Source organism: Trichosurus vulpecula, chromosome 3, assembly GCF_011100635.1.
Source record: "Trichosurus vulpecula isolate mTriVul1 chromosome 3, mTriVul1.pri, whole genome shotgun sequence".
Classification (NCBI taxonomy): domain Eukaryota; kingdom Metazoa; phylum Chordata; class Mammalia; order Diprotodontia; family Phalangeridae; genus Trichosurus; species Trichosurus vulpecula.
In genome coordinates, this window is record NC_050575.1 from 191,715,254 (window position 1) to 191,735,818 (window position 20,565).

Below are 20,565 nucleotides of genomic sequence, written 5' to 3' on the forward strand. Positions count from 1 at the left end.
TATAATCCTGGGTCAACACAAAATCTGAAGTAGTGACTTTCTTTCTAGAAGATTCCTTTCCAGGTGGTCTCGAAGGTCCCTTCCAGTTCTAAATCTATGGTGCTATCCTTTTCAAACTGAAGATCGACTAGTCTATTTTTTTTTAAATATGGGGAAACTGAATCCCAGAGAGATTAAAGTGACTAACCAAAGTTCGCCGGACAGCTAGGTGGTGCAAGAGACAGAGTGCCGGGCCTGGAGTCAGGAAGACTCATCTTCCCAGGTACAAATCTGGCTTCAGAAACATACTAACTGTGTGACCCTGGGCAAATCACTTAATCTCTGTTTGCCTTAGTTTCCTCAACTGTAAAATCAGGATAATAATAGCTCCCGCCTCGTAGGGTTATTGTGAGGATCAAATGTGATAATATTTGTAAAAAGCACAGTGCCTGGCACATAGTAAGTACTATATAAATGCTTGTTTTCTTACCCCCATCCCCCTTTATATTACAGAATTTTCTCGCCCTCATCCCCAAATTGAAAGTGCATGTGTGACCAAAAAAAAAAAAAAGCAAAAAACAGCAGCGAATACAGTGCATACATTTGACACTGCATAGGATATACTCTTTCCTGATAGTCCCCAGTCTCTCTGCAAAGAGGGAGGATGAATGTCATCTGTTCTCTGGAACCGTGATTACCTTTTCAGTTATTCAGAGCTCAATTGCCTTTTACCGATCTTTTCATTTACACTGTAGAAGTGACTGTGTCTACTCTTCTCTTGGTTCTGCTTATTTCAGTGAAGTTATTCATAAAAACTTTCCAATTTTCTCTGAATTTCCCATATTCATCACTTCCTCTGACACAGTAATAATATTCCATTACTTTCCTAAACCATATTTTTTTCAGCTCTCCCTCAAATCAATGGATACTCATTTAGTTCCATTGTTTTTTTGCTACGACCAAGAGTGATGCTACTAATATTTTGTTCTATCTTGAATTTTTGTTTCCATTTTGACTACCTTGAAGAATAAGCTCAGTAGAACAGTGGCTAGATCAAAGGGTATAGCCATTTAATAATTTTTTCCTGGCATAATTCCAAATTGATATGCAGAATGCCTGGTTATCCAACTCACTGCTCCACCAATAGTGCATCTCTATGCCTACCTTCCTGTAGTACTTCCAATATTAACTATTCCAATTTTTTTGGTCATCTTTGACAATTTGTTGGGTATGAGGTGAAACCTTGTAATTTCATTCTCTGAACGATTTGGAGCATGTGGTCGTTTATGTGAGGATATGGTCATTTATGGGAGGCAATTCTTCTGAGAACTGCTTATATGCTTTGTTATCAGGGAATGGATTTTTGTGCTATAGATTTGTGTCAACTCCTCACATATTTTGGATATCAAATTTTTATTGGTGATATTTGATGTGAATACTTTCCCTACCCTACCATTTCTATTCTATCTTTACTGGTTGATTTTACTGGACAAAAAGCTTTTTAACCTTATGTAGTCAAAAATTGCCAATTTGCCTTTTATGATCTTTCCTTTGCTTAAGAATTCTCCCCTCTTAGCCATAGTTATGTAAAGCAACTGATCTCATAACCTTCAAATTTTTGTATGACATGATCCCCATTTCTTTCTGAAACTGACACAGATAGAAATGCCTCACAATTCTCCCTAAGTGAACTTCAACTGTCTCTATCAAACTCAATGGCAGAAACAAATGATGGGATTTCAATGACATTTGATCATGGTTCAAGAAACTAGCTCCCCTTGCAGGCTGAACAAAATCCCCTCTTCTCTGTTGGGGCAGGAGTGTGTTTTCTCCTTCAGGTTCTGACTAAGCATCAGTGACTGCAGAAGGACAGAAATCCCCTAACTAGCCCAGACAATTAGCGGTGAAGAAATCCAGGACTACAGTGCCTAACCAGTTCAAAGGGGAAGAGCGCATGCTCTGGAGTCCTACGCTTCTGTTTAAGCCTTCAAAAGTCCAGTCTCTCAACCTAGAATGTCAGTTGCAGAATAAAACAGATTTTCTTAGGGGCTGTCAAAGTCTTGACTGAAAAAAAAATGACACCATCGGGTGCTTTTTCATCAGACCTGCTTCAGCCCAAATGACAGGAGAGTAAGTGTTGGCAAATAAAGGGAGTAGCGCTGACTGTGAAAAGGGAAGACAGAAGTTGAAATTAGATTTTAGAAGAAGTGCTTGTCAGAACGTTGAGAGAGGCTATGGGGAGTAGTGGGCAGGGTGTTAGACTTGGAGTTGGGAAGACACAGGTTCGAATGCTGCCTCAGACACTTACAAGCTGTATCTCTTCAAGTAAGTCGCTTCACCTCTGGGTGCCTCAGTTTCCTTATTTGTAGATAGAGGGTTTGGACTCGATGGACTCTAAGGTCCATTCGAGCTCCAAATATATGATACTATAACCAGTCAGATACTTGGTAAACAATTATTAAATGACTACCTTGTACCAGGCACTATGTCTGCTAAGTGCTGGAGAAACAAATAAAGGCAAGACACTCGCTGCCCTCTAGGAGCTCACAACTATATTCAAACAAGCTACATGGAGGATAAATAGGAAGTCTTCAATTGGGGGTGTTACCCTTGAAAGGGTTTGGGAAAGTCTTCCTGTCAAAGGTGGAATTTTAGCTGGCACTTGAAGGAAGCCTGGGAAGCCAGGAGACGTCCATTGTACCTTTGGGGGACTGAGTTTTGTTAAGAGGATACCGGATCCCCCAATGCAATAAGACTGGGGAGATTCCATTCCCCTGAAAAATAATAAAAATGAAGTCTGACTCTGTAGCAAGAGAAGTCCCCAGGGAGAGCAGAGCAGGAGCCCTGGCAAATAAGACCTGAGCCATAATAATAACTGACATTTGTACAGATCTTTATTGTTGGCAAAGTGCTTTGTCCTTTGATCCTTACAACCACTCTTTGATGCGGGTGCTTTGGTCTTTAATGCCCTGTTAAAGAGAAGCCAATTGAGGCTCAGAGAGGGTGTTTTGCCCTCCAGTCACATGAGGGGTAAGCATCAGAGATGAGATTTGAACTCAGCTCCCTTCAGTTTGTAACTGCTTCACACGTCCCCCTGTGCCGTGGTGCCTCTAAGAGTCACTATGAGAGGTTTGGACTAGAAAATCTCTAAGGTCCCTCTCCAGCTCTGACATTATAGGAGTCTAGTAGCCCAGACTGGTGAAAGTTAACCTAGCCTAGGGAGTTAGCACGATGTAAAGGAAACAATCCAGAATTAGGAGTCCAGTTGCACCAGATCTAGATTTGTTTCTGTTATATAGTGTGGACCGTAGAGCCAGTCATTTATCCTCTGGAGTCTTGATTCTTCATCCCTAAAATGTGGACAAAAGTACCTGCTCTGTCTACTTCGTGGCACTGCTGTAACCACCCAATGAGGGATGATTATCAGAATGTGTCCTGGGAATTATAAAGCACTGTATTAGCATAAAGGTTTCTTCAGAGAGCTGAAATGGGCAGGGAAGATCATAAAATTTATTTAATTCATTTTTTATTTTTAGTTTACAACACTCAGTTCCACAAGTTTTTGAGTTCCAAATTTTCTCTCTTGCCCTCTCCTCCCCTCTCCCCCCACCAGGACGGCATGTAATCTGATATAAATTCTACATATACCTTCGCATTAAACTTATTTTCACAATAGTCAAGTTGTAAAAAAAGAATTACAACCAATGGAATAAACCATGAGAAAGAAGAAACAAAACCAAAAAAAAAAAGAGAGAGAGAGAGCAAATATTTTGCTTCAGTCTGTATTCATACTCCATAATTCCTTCTCTGGATGTGGATAGTTTTTTCCATCATGAAGATCATAGATTTAGAGTTGAAAGGCATTGTAGAGGCCATTTAATTCAAATCCGATATTTTACATATGATAAAACTAAGACCCAGAGATATGCAATGAAATCACACAGGTAGTAAGTATAGAGGTGGTTTTAGAAGCCAGGTCTTCTGACTCTAGATCTAGGACCCTTTTTTAGCACACCATGTTGCCTCCTAGTCCAATCTTTCTTGTTGTTATTCAGTAGTCTCAGTTGTGTTTACCTCCTCACCACCCCATTTGGGGTTTTCATGGCAAAGATACTGGAGTGCTTTGCCATTTCCTTCTCCAGCTCATCTTACAGCTGAGGACACTGAGGCTAGCAAGATTAAGTGACTTGCCCAGGGTCACACAGCTAGTAAGTGTCTAAGGTTAGATTTGAACTCAGGTCTTCCTGATTCCAGGCCTGGTGCTCTATCCCCGAGCAACCTAGTTGCCTCTAACTTTTCTCTTTACAGATGTGGAAACTGAGGCCCAGGGAGGGGGAATACCATATCCAAGGAACCTCCATTTAAGGATGATGCTCAGGCCAGTCATGTCTTCATTTCCCACTAGGCTGAACTTCTCCAGACTTCTCCATCATACCCTTGTCCCTCCCAAACTCCCATTTTTTAACTTCCTTTTATGCGTGGCCTTCACCATTAGAATGTAGGCTTCTTGAGGGCAGGACTGTCTTTCTGCTTATTTTTGTATTCCCAATACTTAGCGCAGTGCCTGGTACATAGCAAATTCTTACTAAATGCTTGTCGACTGACCCTGTGAGCTAGTGATAGAGATCCCATTATAACTTGGGTATCCTGATTGCATGTTACTTTTTTTCTGTCTCTCAGGAAGTGGGAGGTGGTGGGGAGGGGAGGGAGAGAAAAGTAATCATCTAAATACCTGAAGGCTAAAAAAAGGATATTAGAGGTAATCAAGTCCAAACAGCAGTTTTATAGTGAAAATGAGAGGGAAAGTAACTTGCCCAAGATCAAACGGCTGATTGCTATCAAAGCTAGAACAAAAACTCAGTTCTCCAGAAACATGGTCCAAAGCTCTTTTCTCTGGTTGCCTCTGAACCATGGCAAAATTTATTAGCAGCCAAATTTCTTGGCCACCTGACCCATGATTTTTTTTTTTTAAATATGGTTTACTGATGCTTTGCATTTTTAAATCACAGTCATTTCTAGATATGCCCCTGTCCCCAGCCCTGAACCTTCCTACTTTGTAACAAAGAAAAATAGTGACCAGAGCTGATGGTGTATGTAAATGTTCCACACATGCAACCTCCCAGCTCTATGTGGAGAAGAGGGAGGTCTGTTTCATGATCTCTTCTCTGTGAACAAGATCGGATGTGATGATTATTCAGAATGGTCTGCCTTTTAGCATTCTTTTAATTTAAATTATTGTATTCATTGTTTATATTGTTCTCCTGGTTCTGCTTACTTTTTGCAAGTCATTTCTTTTTTCCCCACAATTTCTCATATTTGTAATTTCTCACTGTACAATAATATTCCATTCACATTCCACAACTTGTTCAGCCTTCCCCATTTAAAGGGCATACATCCACTCTGTTTCCAGTCCTTTACTACAATCCAAAGTACTGTACGAATTTCTAAATATATATGAGCCCTTTCTTTGACTTCCTTTGGGTCTATCTAGTCCATATTAATGGGCCACTATTGTATTCTATCTTAAATTTTCTGGCAACCTTGCCAGACTCATAGTAATTTTACAGGTGAAAAAAAAAAGACCACATAGGAAATAAGTAGCAAACTAGCAAAGGGTGTAAGAGCTGTACTATATCAATTTAACAAGCATTTATTAAATGCCTACTGTATACAAGACACTGTGCTGGACACTGGGGATAAAAAGACAAGAATGAAAAAATTCCTTCCCCTAAGGAGTCTCCATGTAAACTGATAAGTAAATACTAGGTACTGTGGGTAGGGAAAGAACATTACTAGCTAAGGAAATCAAGAAACTATCTTCTCAAAAGAGGTGGTGCCTGAGCAGATCCTTAAAGGAAGTGAAATATTATTTGTTTGTTTTAATAAATTTTTATTGATGTCTTCTGTTTCTTATACCATCACAGTTCTATCCCCTCCCCAAGAGCCATCCCTTATAACAAATAGCATTTTTTTTAAACAGGAAAAAAAAATCCCAGCACAATTGTAGTCCAAAAACTTGTGCAATATGTGAAACCTATGGACTGCACTTCTCTATGAAGCAGTAGTTTGGGGCTATCTTCTCATATCTCTTCATCTAAATCATAGGAAGCTAAGCATCCCAAGAGGTAAAAGTGAGAAGGGAGGGAACTCCATTTTCCATCAGCAGGTCCCCTGGGCTTGACTCCTGGAACACCCTTCCCCCACCCTCCCTCAATTAACTGATCAATCAATCTCATCATCATGCTGATTGACAAGTTTTCATACTCAGCACCTTCTCAACTCACTCTCCATTGCTTCTCCCCTCTGATTGGAGGGCAGAGCTTTCAAACTCCTCCCAAAGCCTTCCTTTATGGAGGGCTCACAACCTCCCACTTAATTCCATTTTCCATTAGCAGCTCTTCTTGAGGTCAACTTCTCCTACACCATGTCTCTCATGATAAAACCCTTTGATGGCCATCCCCCCTCCCCTCCCACCTTTTCAGCTTTCCTTTGTGTGTTGTCTTCCCCCATTTGATTTTAAGCTCTTTAAAGGCGGGAAGACTCTCATTTTCTTGTTTGTATCCCTAGCATTTTACCAGGGAATGTGGTGATTAATAAGTGCTTATGGGATTGAATTCCAAATATGAGGAACAGCTATAGAAAGGCACAGAGATGGGGGATGGAATGCAAAGTAGGCCGGGTTGGCTTGGAAGGTAAAGTGTGTGAAACGGAATAACATGAAATAAGTCTGGTAAGTAGATGGGAACCAAATTATTATGAACTTTGAATGCCAAGGTAAACAGTTTATGTTTCATCCCAGAGACAATAGGGAGCTGCTGAAGATTCCATTGAAGGAGAGTGACAAGGTCAGACCTATGCTTTAGGAAGATTACTTTGCAAGTTGCTTGAAGGATAGATTAAAACACCGTGAGAGAAGAAGATTACACTGTGCCAGCATAAAGGGAGAAGTAGCCAAGCCATGGGATGGGAAAGGGCAGCCCTTGCCTCAGAATGGTTGGAGTCTGCATGGCTTTTGTAACAATCACCAGGGAAAGACTAAGGCCCTAGCAGCCAGCCCACGGAGTTTATTCATAAAGCCTAGAAACATATCTGAATGCGTGAATGCCCTGTGCAACATGTCCTGGAGCCCAGCTAGCTTTTTGTGAGCTTTCACAATTCAACTCATTCCAGAGCTTTGATTCCCCCACCCCCACCCAGCTTACAGCTTAGTCAGCACCTAGGACCAGGAAGCTGCTTTCACCACCATCAAGATGACCATCCTTGAGGGAGCTTCTTGGTAGAGAAAGGGGCGGTATACATTTCCATTTCTCCAAGGGAACAAGCTAAGCTGCTTCCTTAAATAAGAGTGTGACTACAGGGAGGCTGTAGCTGAGGAAATGGAGAACACCTGGAATCTTATCAAAGTCACTGATAAAAGTGTGGAATACAATCTTTACAAAAGTAAAGGAAAAATTAGACCAGGATTCAAGAGACTTGAGTTTTAATTGGAGCTCTGTCATGAACTCATCATGTTACCTTGGGTAAGACATTCTACCCCTCTTGGCCTCAATTTCCTTATTTTTAAGATGATGGAGTTAGATTAAATGATTTCTCAGGCCCCTCCTATGGGGTCTTCTCTAATTCTAGCACTGTTCTCATTCTAGGTCCTAAGTTCCCTTCCAGCTCTTCAGATCAAGGCCAGACTCATCTATAGGCAGGATGATGTGGTAGAAAGTGCTCTGGATTTTGAAGCAGAGGACCTGAGTTTGAAGTTCATTTCTCTTATTTACCAGTTGTGTGAGCTTGGCCAAGTTGCTTGATTTCTCTGGACCTTAGCTTCCTCATTAATAAAACAGAGGAATGAACTGGGAGATTTCTAAAGTTCCCATATAACTCTAAATCAATAAGCCTCAGGAGACTGAGAAGAAATCAGGAAATTGTCCATTTTAAAAGGTAGAAGTGGATGAGGAAGACCAGTGGCCAAAAACCCTGGATGCTTGACCTATGTATGGGCTAGACTTTCAGATAAGCATGCCATTTCCTTTGAGCGCACAGTCATCCTCTTCAACCAGTAGGTCCTCTCATCATTCGGAGGTGCATTGGGCACATGTATGGAATTGTATAGTGCTGGGGTTCTGGAGCTCTTAAGAACAAGTAAGCCCAACAAATGGAAAGAAGAGTTATTCCTGACCTTTCACCCTCAAAGCCCTCTCTGGAAAGAGAGGATCCAAATATGTAGCATCTTTACTAGAACAATCTCTTCCTCTCACCATCTTCCCCTAATCACTGCATTTTTGAAATAGGAAAAAATAAAAATCCTAGGATTAGCCAAACCTCCTGAGCAGCAAGTAAGGAAGGCACTGCATGTACAGTTACCCTGCCAAGCCTGGATCTTTATTTACTTGTAGGAAGCAAGAAAAATGCCTCATATTTTGTCCATTTCATGACTTTCCTTTTGACCCTTCCCCTTTAAGATGCTCCCAGTCCTGGGCAGCTGTGAGACCATAATGCCAAAAGTCAGAGCATGCCCTCGCCCCCACCTAATTTGTCATGACTGCCAGCCCAGACATCTGGGGGCATGGCCGGCTGCCTGCTTGGCATAAACTCAGGGCTTTTCATCTGCCTTCCCTGCTGGCTCATGGTCTGTAGCTAGGCCATGGTTTTGCTGGGTCCATAGCCAGCAGGCTGCCCTTGGCCCTCCTCCTCCCCTGACCCTTCTTGTTTGCAAGCACAGTTCCTGTTAATTGGTGTATGTGAGGTGAGCTATAGACCCTCTATGAGATTTAGAATCGAACAACCTCTTTGACTCCTGGGAAAATCTGTTTTCTTGGGTCAGCCCATCTTTGTGTAGTGGCCATGTCTCAGATGTCAAGCTTTACATCATCTGGGTTAAAATAACTGGCACAAGAGACACCCCAGCAGGGTTTCTCCCCCAAAACTAGACTGTTAGAGCTGGAAGAGACTTTAGCAGGCATCTGGCCCAACACCTTCATTTTGTAGATTTCTCCCAGCAAGTTTCCTGGGCATCTCTTTTGCATTCCTCTCTCTGTCTCTGTCTCTGTCTCTGTCTCTGTCTCTCTCTCTCTCTCTCTGTTGTGCCATAGATATTTGTTCCTATGCCTTTCCACCATTAGGTTGGAAGGTCTGTGTAATATCTATCTACCTTTGTATTCCCAGCACACTGTGGCTTATATATAGTAGGTGCTGAATAAATGTTCCTTAAATAAATGAATGAGACCACCCTCCCGGTATTCTTTGGCCAACTTTCATTCTACTCCGTTAGATTGTGAGGTCCTTGAGGTCAGGGACTGTCTTTTTGCCTCTTTTGTATCCCCAGTACTTAGCACAGTGCCTGACACACTTAAGACACTTAATAAATGCTTATTGATGAGGGAAGCAGAGGGATGGGAGGGAGAGTCAGATTTGGGAGAGAGGGAAAGAAAAGGGATGGGAGGGAGAGACAGAAGATTTGACTCCCTGTGATCTCTGGCTAATCGTTTTACCTCTTTAGGCCTCAGTTTACACATTAGGAAAAGGAAGAGGTTACCCTAGTTGATCTCTAGAAAACTCATCTAGTTCTAAATTATATGATCCTAGCAATAAATTTAATTAAACAAATATATTTGAAGCGCCCACTAGATGCTCACATTTACAAAGGGAAGTACTTTACATGACCTCATTCCAGTCTCATTATGTCTGTATTATTACCCCCACTTTTGATGAGGAAACTGAGTTAACTGAGACTTAGGTTAATTGACTTTCCCAGGTTCACACAGCCAGTCAATAAAAACCTGTGTCACATAGCTAACGTCTGAGGCAGGATCCAAACTCTGGTCCTTCAGATACCAAGTCCAACAGCACTTTATCTGCAGCACACAGGGTGCGTGGGGTGTTCAGGGAGGACTAGCACCTCTGGTGGGAGGGCTTGCTGAGCCCTTTTCAGGTCTGCTTATCCACCTTTGGAGTCTCACCAGTCCACCCAACTCTCACCTGTGGCTCCAAGAAGCTGTAGTATGCACAGCAGTCACGCCCAGGTAAAACCTTCTCAGCCTACACACTAACCCAGGTTGAGGGTAACCAACAGACCTCAAACCTGCTACGAGTTTAGAGGATATCTACCCCAAATATGTGAAGACTTCCCCCTTTGGAATGGATAGATGAGAACAATTTGTTCCAAGGGCCACTGAAGGAGCCTGAAGCAAGCACTGTGGAACACTTAAAACTTGGTCAGATATCAAAGATATCTACTGCATCCTGGCCATTGACAGTCATCTTGACTTTTATCTTGTCACTAGACTTGTATAACTCTGGAAGAGAGAGGCTGATGACTGTGCAACTCTGTCTCACTTAAATCCAACTCACCCGAGAGTCAAGACGTCACCCAGTGATATAATTGGTCCTCTTCAAAAACAAACGACAAACAATAACAATGTGCCTTGTCAGAATTCTCAAGGATTCAGTCCTTTTCTCCTCATTTCTAACTTTGTACTCAATTCCAAATCTCTCTCAGTTCAGAGTGTATCTGTGCAAGTCTCTCCTGGTAAAAGACAGTATCCTGAAGTCTTCCTGCAATGAAGGATGTGGGGGATGGGGGGTGTTTAAAGGCAGAGTCACACTGTCTCTAGACACTTCAAAGGGTGAGAGGCAAGTGCCTGAAATTCCTTTTTTTTTCCTTTTTTTAGTATCTAGACCCTATATTTGCTTGCTTCTCGGAGAGACAAGGTCGCTGTTTTCTTCCCTGCCCTTCCCCCAACCCCAAACCTGTCCCTTATTATAAATGTTTTCAGCGTCTGCAAATTTTGTCACCTGAAACTCTGTTATTTTAATTGGTAGCTATTCCTGTGGGCTCTTGCTTCCAGAACAAACAGTTGCTAAGAAATCAAGGGCTGGAGGCAACTTTTCTTAGACAGAGAGATGGCGATAGATGGCAACACCTTTCCTTGTCAGTGTGCTTCATGACGATTGGAGTTAAAAGGCTGTCATTCATTCAGCCCTCCCTGTTTCCCTGGGCCTTCTGGCCTCACCTCCCTAGGGCAGTCTCCAGGTGGTGTTTAGGGCTGGACCAAGGAAGATCTACTTCAGACAGAGCCAATCTTACGTATAGGCAAGAAAGATAGGGTGGGTAACAAGATCTGAGGACCCATGATAGATCCTGAGCTCAAATCATAATATCACCATTAGCAGTTCATTTGAGTAGCATTACTATCTCCAAATTGTTCTTCAAAATGCAAGTACTCCTGGGAGCTATATCACAGAAACTAAGGCCTTAATAGAAGCCTGTTCAAAATAATAATAATAACCCTTTAAAACCTCACATCTTTATCTCAACAGATCCTCTTAATTCTGTGGGGTAAACAGAGCAAGAACTGGGATAAAAATCCCTATTTCCTGACTTTAAGGTCAACGTTCTTTTCATTATGCACAGGTTCCCCAGAATCTTATTTTCTTTTTTAAGCGATGCCCTTTAAAAAATCATATTCATTTCTGAATATATCCCTCTCCTTCCTCTGCCATCATTGGTAACAGGAAGCCATCACTGGTAACAAAGATTAAAGAAAAAAAATAGTCCAGTCATCCACCTTTGTAATAAAGGGGAAAAGGTTCATTTTTTCAATTCTCCCCTGGATCAAATTTGCTTGTTTCCCCTAGCATTTAGTCTTAGTGTTCCTTCCATTTACACTGTGGTAGTAATGATATATATTCTTATCTTGGTTCTGTTTCATTCACTTTTTATCAGTTCATATTAAGTTTCCTCGTGTTTCTCTGAATTGTTCATTTTCATTGTTTCTAACTACAAAGATTACTTTCAGGTAGTGCAATTTGTTTAGCTATTCCCCAACTAATGAGCATCTAATTTGTTTCCAATTCATTACTACTATAAGAAGTGATGCTATAAATATTTGGGCACTCATGGGGCCTTTCTCTCTGTCTTTGACCTTCCCTTCCCACAAAGGAGGACATGTGTCTAGCCATAAAATTTGAGCAGTCTCAAAGGATTTGGACATTTGTCGCCCTTTAAAAAAAAAAAAGCATTAAGTGCAAATGACTTTCCAGAATGGTTAGATTAATTGACTACTCTACCACCAGCATTCCTGTCTCCACAGCCCCTCTAACACTGACTTTTTCCAGCTTTTGTCACCTTTACCATTTTTCTGATGTGAGATGAAGCCTCAGAATTGTCTTGATTTGCATTTCTGTTATTATTAGTGACTTTATATGACTGTTAGATGCTTGCAGTTCTTATTTTGAAAACTTCTTCATATCCTTCAATTACCCTGTAATCTTAGATGATGTATATGGATACCAGAAGGGCAAAAGGGGCTGTAATAGCAGTCTTCCCATGAAAGCACTTTTCATTTTTATCCTTGGCATTACAACCAGATAAGCTGACCAGTTATTAACAGAAGCAACTTGACAAGAGGACAAATCTCAAATGAAAAGGATTGTTTGTATAGACACTCATATTATCCCAATGCAGGATCTCCTTCTGGAGCTGATTTATAAATGTCCCGGCTGGGTGCAGCAGGATGGACAATTTGACCTCTGAATTGTTCCCTCCTGAGAAATGAAAAAGCAGTTAGGGGGCAAGCTTCCTGGGCAGCAAAGCAGAGCTTGCACATGATGAGTCAGACTTTGCTTTGGAAAGATTCCTCCACAAGGCAGGGGTGAAAATTACAAGTTAAAAAATCTACCATAAGGGGTCATCATACATGTCAGACCTGTCCTGGCAGGTCTGTGCTCCCTTAAACACTGGCCTTTTCAGGCAGTGAATAGGATTTCTTTATACAGGTCTCTTAAAGGAAGACACACCCTTTTCCTCCTGGCTCTGCCCTTATTTGGATTAAGTCCCTCTTGCCAGTTTCAGAAATGAAAAAAAGCATAGAACTGTCACCGGACCAATACTGGCTCTTTTTTTTTTTCTTTAAACCATTCCACTCAAGAGAGGTAAGCACAACAATTCTGTGGGCTCTGGACGCAAATCCTTAAACTTATTAGTAATACCTGACATGTATATAACACTTTACATTTTACAAAGCACATTATCCCATCTGATCTTCACAACAACCTTGTGAGTTAGGCAGAACCTGACTTATTTGATCAAGGAATGTCAGAGCTTCTAGAGATCTCTGTGTGTAAATCAAAGTATCGTAGAGTGTCAGAGCTTGGAGGCACCTTTGAGATCGAAGGATAACAGATTCAGAGCTAGAAGGAAACTTAGAGGTCATCGAGTCCAAAACCCTCATTTTACAGGTGAGGAAACTAAGGCCCTGACAGGCTGCACCTTGTCCAAGGCCATATAGAAAGTAGCAAAGCCAAGATTTGAACCCACATCTTCTGGCTCCAAATCTAACAGTCTTCCTGAGCCTAGGTAACAGAAGTTAGAAAGAAATTTATAACATAGTTTGTCTATATCTCATAGTCTAACATGTTAGACCTGAAAGAGACCTTAGAAATCATCAAATTCAGCACCTTCATTCTACAGATGAGAAAACTAAGGTCTGGAGAAGGAAAAGTGACCGACTAGCTTAAACCTGTGCCCCCTCTGAGTCTAAGACTCTTTATATTGTGCCACTCAGACTCCCATCACTAGCTTACACAGGGCTGGTGTAAACCCAGGAAAGCAAGCTCAGAGTCACTGTTGCCCCTTCCATAATACATCATCTTCTTAGAATTTTGTGGTTGTTCAATTGTTTCAGTCAGGTCCTACCCTTGGTGACCCCATTTGGGATTTTCTTGGCAGAGGTACTGGAGCAGTTTGCCATTTCCTTATCCAGCTCATTTTATAGATGAGGATACTGAGGCAAACAGGGTTAAGTGACTTGCCCAGGGTCACACAGCTGGTAGGTGTCCGAGGCTGGATTTGAACTCATATTTTCCTGACCCCAGGTCTGACACTATCTACTGCACTACTAGGCCCAAAAGGCTTAATGAAATCCTGCCATAATCTTGCTTTCTAAAGCAGCCAGTCATTTTATTATGTGGTGTAGTGGAAAGAAGGATGGCTTGAAGAGTCAGAGGGCCTGAGTATGAATGCCAGCTCTGCTTCTTATTACTATCTAAATGACCTTGGGTAAATCACATAACCTCTCTGGGCCTCTGTTTCTTCATCTGGAAAATGAAGAAGCTGGACTAGATGACATCTAAAGTCCTTTCCAGCTCTGTCTAGGATGCTGTTAAAATACTTTAACAACAGACAAACTGGGCCCTAGTTCTTTTCAGTCAACTAAGGATTTGAATATTACATGTATCCCTTGTCTTCAGAAAGAATGACAAGTCTTCACATTTTTTTCAGCTTCAATGATAAGAACATCATTGGCTTTCGCCCGAACCATCCCGGTGTGTCCTTGTCCCCCATGCCTGGCACCCACTAGGAAAAGAGAGAAATTCAGAGAGGCCACTCTGGCATTCCTCATTCATTCAGATGAGCACAGCAGCTTTCACTGCCTGTCACCCAACATCTACAAGAAGACAAAGAAAGGTAACTTCTGTGGTTGCTCTTGACATGATCCATCCCCATTTTTACTCCCTCCCTCTCTCCTCCACCCTCCCAACCAAAACACACACACACACACACACACACACACACACACACACACACACACACACATGCATGCACACTCACACACATTCATGGTCTCTCTCCCAACAGGCACCTTCTGTATACAGCCTGTTTTCTTTCAGGAATAACCTCATATTGTACTGTATCCCATTCTTAGTGAGGAAACATTAGAACATCTAGACTAAATATAGAAGCCCCGAGGTGTGCATATCATCCATCCATTGGAGGTGGTGGGCAGAGCAAAAGAGAAGAGAGTTCTCTTTGCTGGAGGCCCTACAATTTAGATCTGAAAGGGATCTTAGATGTCTTTTAATCCAATCCTCCCATTTTACAGATGAGGAAACCGAGGCTCCGTAGTGCGGTGAATTGTCTGATATCATACAAGTTGGACATAGAATCGGGATTTGAATCCAGGGCCTCTGCTTCCAATTCCAGTGCTCCTTCCATTACCCTCTACTGCCTCTTATTATGCAATTAACAAAATGGGAGGGAAAGGCCCTTCCTGACTTGGTGTGAAAACCCCAAATTGAAATCAATACCACTAGGTGGAAGGAATCCTCTCTTACCACTAGCTTTCCTCAGCATACACAGACAGACATAGACATATTTTGCCTCCGGGTGGCAATAATATCAGAACTAGGTCTGCTTCTGGACTGATAATCGAACTCCTATATGACCTTGGACAAGTCACTACCTTCCTTCTATAAAACAAGGGAGTTAGGAAGCATGATCTCTAAGGTCCCTCTTGCCAGGGCAGACATTCTTTGAGTCTCTGTGAAGATCCCTCCACACAGAAGCAGTCTTCTTCCTACCTCCATCCCCACCCCCAGCCCGTGGGCTATTTCTTTGTGCAAGCCTGTATTTGTCTAAACATTGCCAGAACTGCAAGAAAACGGTCTTAACTCTGTCCACATGCTGGTACTTGCCTTTGTTGGAAGTCTCTGATTTTCTTTCCTTTCTTTAAGAACACACACACACACACACACACACACACACACACACACACACACACGCACACATCATAGATCTGCAGTAAACTAACTTTCTATGTGCTCTGTGAATTCCTGACTTTGCTTTTTCCTCATGACCAAGACCTGCCTGGGTCTTCTCCCCAGCCCTTCCTCCCACAGAAACCTCCAGGGTCATCTAAGCCACCTGCAGAAGCTGGTCTAAATCTTTCTCTCTTCTCGCCTGCCCCCTCCCCATGTGAATGTGACTACTTTGTGAGTCACCAGCTTTCATATGTTCAAGTATGTGTCACCATTTCAATAGCCCTAAACCTAGCACACCTGGGTGCCAGCTTCCAGGTAAGAGAGCCCATGGAGAAGCATGAACACCAGGAAGAGTCATATGGGATTTTAGGCATCTCAGCATAGAGGGGAAGCCACAGACTACCCAAGATGAGAAAACTCCATAACAATTGTTGTTATCGGTCAATCCTTTCAGTCAGGTCCCACTCCTTTGACCCCATTTGGGGTTTTCTTGGTAAAGATATTGGAGTGATTCACCATTTTTCTTCTCCAGCTCATTCTACAGATGAGGAAACTGAGGCAAGCAAGACTTTATCCACTGTGGCACCTGGCTGCTGCAGGAGAAACTACACAGAGAAGGTGATGCTTGAGCTGAATTTTGAAGAAAAACCAGGGATTCTGATATACTGAGGAAGGAGTACACTGTAGGCTGCATAGGCACAAAGAGAGGAAATGGAGGTAAGGACAGCAAAGTCAGATTGGCTAGCCCAGAGAGCGTAAGAGTGGGAATAATTCTGATAAAGCTGGAAAAGTTGACTGGAGCCAGGTCATGAAGAGCTTTAAGTTCCAAACCAAGGAGTTTGCCAAACAAGCGGATGACCAAGCTGGAAGAGACTTTGCAGGTGGGATTCCATAAATATCAGGCATCACCTCTGAGGTCCTTCCAGCTCTAAGATTCTACCATTCTATGCTGCAGTGTTACACAAAATGATGACAGGGAATGAATGCCTCGGAAAAACCTGGGAAGACTTATATGATAAGTGAGCAGAATCAGGAAAACACTGTACACAGTAATAGTAATTTTGTAATGATAACTGGCTGTGAAAGACTTAGCCACTCGGATCGATAAAATGATCCCTAGCAATTCAAAGGATTCATGATGAAAAATGTTCTCCACCTCCAGAGAGAGTAATGACGGACTCTGAGAGCAGAATGAAGCACGATCTTTTCTTACTTTATTTTTGCTAATATAAAAATATGTTTTGCATGGCTTCACATGTATCATATTTCTTGTCTTCTCAGTGGGTGGGTAGGTAGAGGAAGGAAGAGATTTTGAAATTGAAGGCAATTTTTTTTAAAAAGATACATTTCACCTACTCTCCTTTCATCATTTCTCCTGGACTATGATTGAGGATCTGAGTATTAATTCAGAACATCATCAATGTGTTGATTTCAATATTACTGAAATAAAAGTTATCGGACCATTATAAAAAAATTTTTTCCTACCATTCCAAGAAGGCAGGTAGCTTTGAGAACAAAAATAAGTGAGTAGTAAAACAAGTGCAGGAAATGGAGTCAACTGGAAGGTTTAAGTCATATCTCTCACTTCCCAGCTATGGGACTTTAGTCAATTCACTTCACCTATATTGGAGCTTCAGTTTTACCATCTGTAAAACAAAGATATCATTACCTCCCCTATCTGCTTTGCAGGATTGTTATGAGGAGTAAATAAGATTATGTAAGTACCTTGTAAAAATATAAAGCACCATACCAGTATATCCTGTATTAGGTTATCCTGTTCAAAGTCCCCAAATTGCTTATTGATATCATCAAACATCATTACAATAGAATGTAAATTCCCTGAGAACAGAGATTATTCCATTTCCCTGGCCTTTATGTCCCCAGCATATAGTAAGCATTTAATATTTGTTGCATTAAATTGAATTATAGCCAAACCCCACCTTAAAGCCCTAACATTCCACTATAATATAATACGACCATTGATCCACTTACATTTTATAGCATTGTTCCAGAATCACCAACTGTCCCATGTAACGTCATGTCCACTAATGATGTGTTTTCATCAGCCTGATTAACAACATTCAATAGGGTGTAGTCTAAATAACTGTGAGATATTGTTATTATAAGCTTAACCTTTTGGGGAAAGTGGATAGGGAGAGGCAGTGGCCTGAGCCCTGGAAACTCTCTAGTCACCTGGCCTCATGAGAATCTTCCTAGTCTGCAGAGGGGGTTTGTTTCATCCTCCATTGGGAACTGAACCAAAATAACCAATACTCTCTACAACAGTCCACAATTTTTAGCAGGCCTTTAGTCAATGTGTCATTCATTCCCTGCCACAGACACTCAATGAGGAAGTATTAAATGATCCCAGGCACACTTTTTTTTTAAATAAATGAAACAACAAAGTCAGGAATCGAACAGTTGTCCAAGAAGCCCCTCCAAATCGTGTTTTTCAGAGCTTAGGCTTGGAGAGTGACATAGTAGATAGAACAAAAGCCTTGAAGTCAAGTAGGAGTCACGGCCCCACCATTTGCTAGCCAGATGACTAAGAGCAGGTCACTGAGCCTCAGTTCCCACACCTGTAAAAGAGGGAGAAGAGCACTATCTGCCTCATAGGGCTACGGTGAGGAGCTGTTATTTTATACCTCTGAAGTTGTAATAATATAGAGTATAGAATAGCTTAGTATAGGCCCTTCCTGGCCAAGATTAGAAAAAAGTCAATAACTGTTTCTGGAAAAGAAGTAATCCAGGCTGGTTGGGCATAAGCAAGTGACTTAAGCCATTACCCACCTTCCGATTATACTTTCACCCACTCTACAAAAGTTTCTGGTTCCTCAGTATGCCCAGGGAAGCTGTTATCTCCCTAACCTCTGTGGAAGGAGTGTGGGACTGTTCTCTGCTGAGTGTCGGGGTGAAAGTGAGTCTTCCGTTGAGTGGCTCACGAAGGAGGTTTCTGGTATGTAGTCAGGCTGTGGGACCTGGCACGAGATGCAAACCAATTGAAGTGATACATAAATCCTCAGCAAACCCATCGTACACACCCAATTGAAAAATGTAAGTCAACAATAAATCCTGCCCCTTTATACCCCTATGGCTTCAAGCTCAAGCCTGCCTTAATCCTGCATTTTATTTGGTCTCATTTACCTTATCCAACACGTATAAAGGGATATTGCCCTCCGCCCCCTCCTGCCCCTCTACTCCTCATTAGGCTGCATTAAACATTCTATGAAAGTAACTTGAAGGAGTGGGACAATATTTGTAGAGCAGTTAATACCTAAACAAGGGAGCTCTCTCTTAGGTAACCAGAATACTAAGCAGAAAAGTCACAAGCAAGCACCTTTAAATGGGAGGGCTATTGTCAGGTTAGAGACGCAGAGTCTGCTTCCCCACCAGAGTTTATGGACAGAGAATTTATTGGCTTAAAGTCTCTAAATAGATTTAAAGTGCATTTCTATTCAACTCTCCTTCAATGCACCTAATCAGATGTGTGCAGTTTCTATACATAGATCACAGGATTTAGAGCTGGAAGGGAGCTTAGATACCACCTTGTCCAATCATTTTGCTTTGCAGAGGAGGAGACTGAGGCTCAAAGTGGCCGATCCATCCAGCTTCGCTCTACCCACCATGATCCACCCACGATCCTCCACACCTTGGCCAGTAGGACTATCTCCCTACCAATAGTGACATTTGTCCTCTCTAACCCACAGTGCTTACAAAAATGCCGAATGAACCCACAACCCACCTGTGCAATGAAAACACAACTGATTTCACATATAATATGCCTTTTTCTTTGATTCTATTCCTTTTTAAAATTTTTGCTTCTGAGGAAGCCTGGTGTATGTTCTTGGACAAATCCCTTCCCTTCTCCAAACTTCAGTTTCTTCTTCCTAACTTGATCTAAAGGATCTCTGGTAGATCTTCCTCCAGCTTTCTAGATGCCTGAACATAAGCTGCACATAATAAAACCTTCAAATGGTGGAGAGAAAAAAAAGCCTCCACTTGCTATTTCTTAGTGAGTAATCAGGCGTAAACAGTCACTGAGCTATGGGCCTGGAAGGAATCTCCATTAAAGGTCATTGGGTACAATCCCCTGTCCCTAAACTTTAATATGCTCCAGACCATGGCTGCTTTTGGGCCTTGATGATGTCGTGTATGGTCACTTCATTCCAATTCTTTTAAAAAATATATATATTTACTTAAAGTTTCACCACAAGAGGTTTTAAAGACCAAAGAAACTGTTTTCGTACAGAAATCAGTCTTCCATTGTACAAAGAGAATGTATTGGATGGTCCATTAGCCATGTCCAAATCCAATGCCCCATAAACTCTACAGGTCATCCTACCTTTCTACTCTAGCCTCCCCCTTCAGCAAATTCCTTTGACCACTCTAACTGCCTCCTGGTTGATCTTCCTGTCTTCAGTTTCTCCCTTCTGCCTTGATTCCTTCACAGGGCTACACAAGTTATCGCCCTGATGCAACAGAAAGTCCAGATAATACCTCTGCACAAAAACCTTCAGTGATTCTTTATTGTTGTTCTTGAGCCATTTCAGTTGTATCTGACTCTCCATGACCCCATTTGGGGTTTTCTTGGCAAAGATACTGGAGTGGTTTGCCATTTACTTCTCCAGTTCATTTTACAGATGAGGAAACTGAGACAAACAGGATTTGTCCAAGGTTGCACAGCCAGTAAGTGTCTTGGGCCAAATTTGAACTCAAGAAAATGAGGCTTCTTGACTTCAGGCTCAACATTCTAACCACTATACCAGCCAACTGCCCATCGGTGATTCCTCACTGGATCTCAAATCAAGTGCCAACTCCTTATCCTAGTTTTTACAAGGCCCTTCACAATTTGACTCCAACATACTTTTCCAGCCTTTGTCTCACCTAAGTCTTCATATATGGATCTCTGGTCTTAGAGGCAGGAAGACTTTGGTTCAAATGCAGGCTTAGACACTTAGTAGCTGTGGTGACTTTGGACAAGTCATATAATCTCTCTCAGCCTTAGAGACCACGGCATTTCCTTGTTCAAAAGCCTCTGATGACTTTCCATGATAA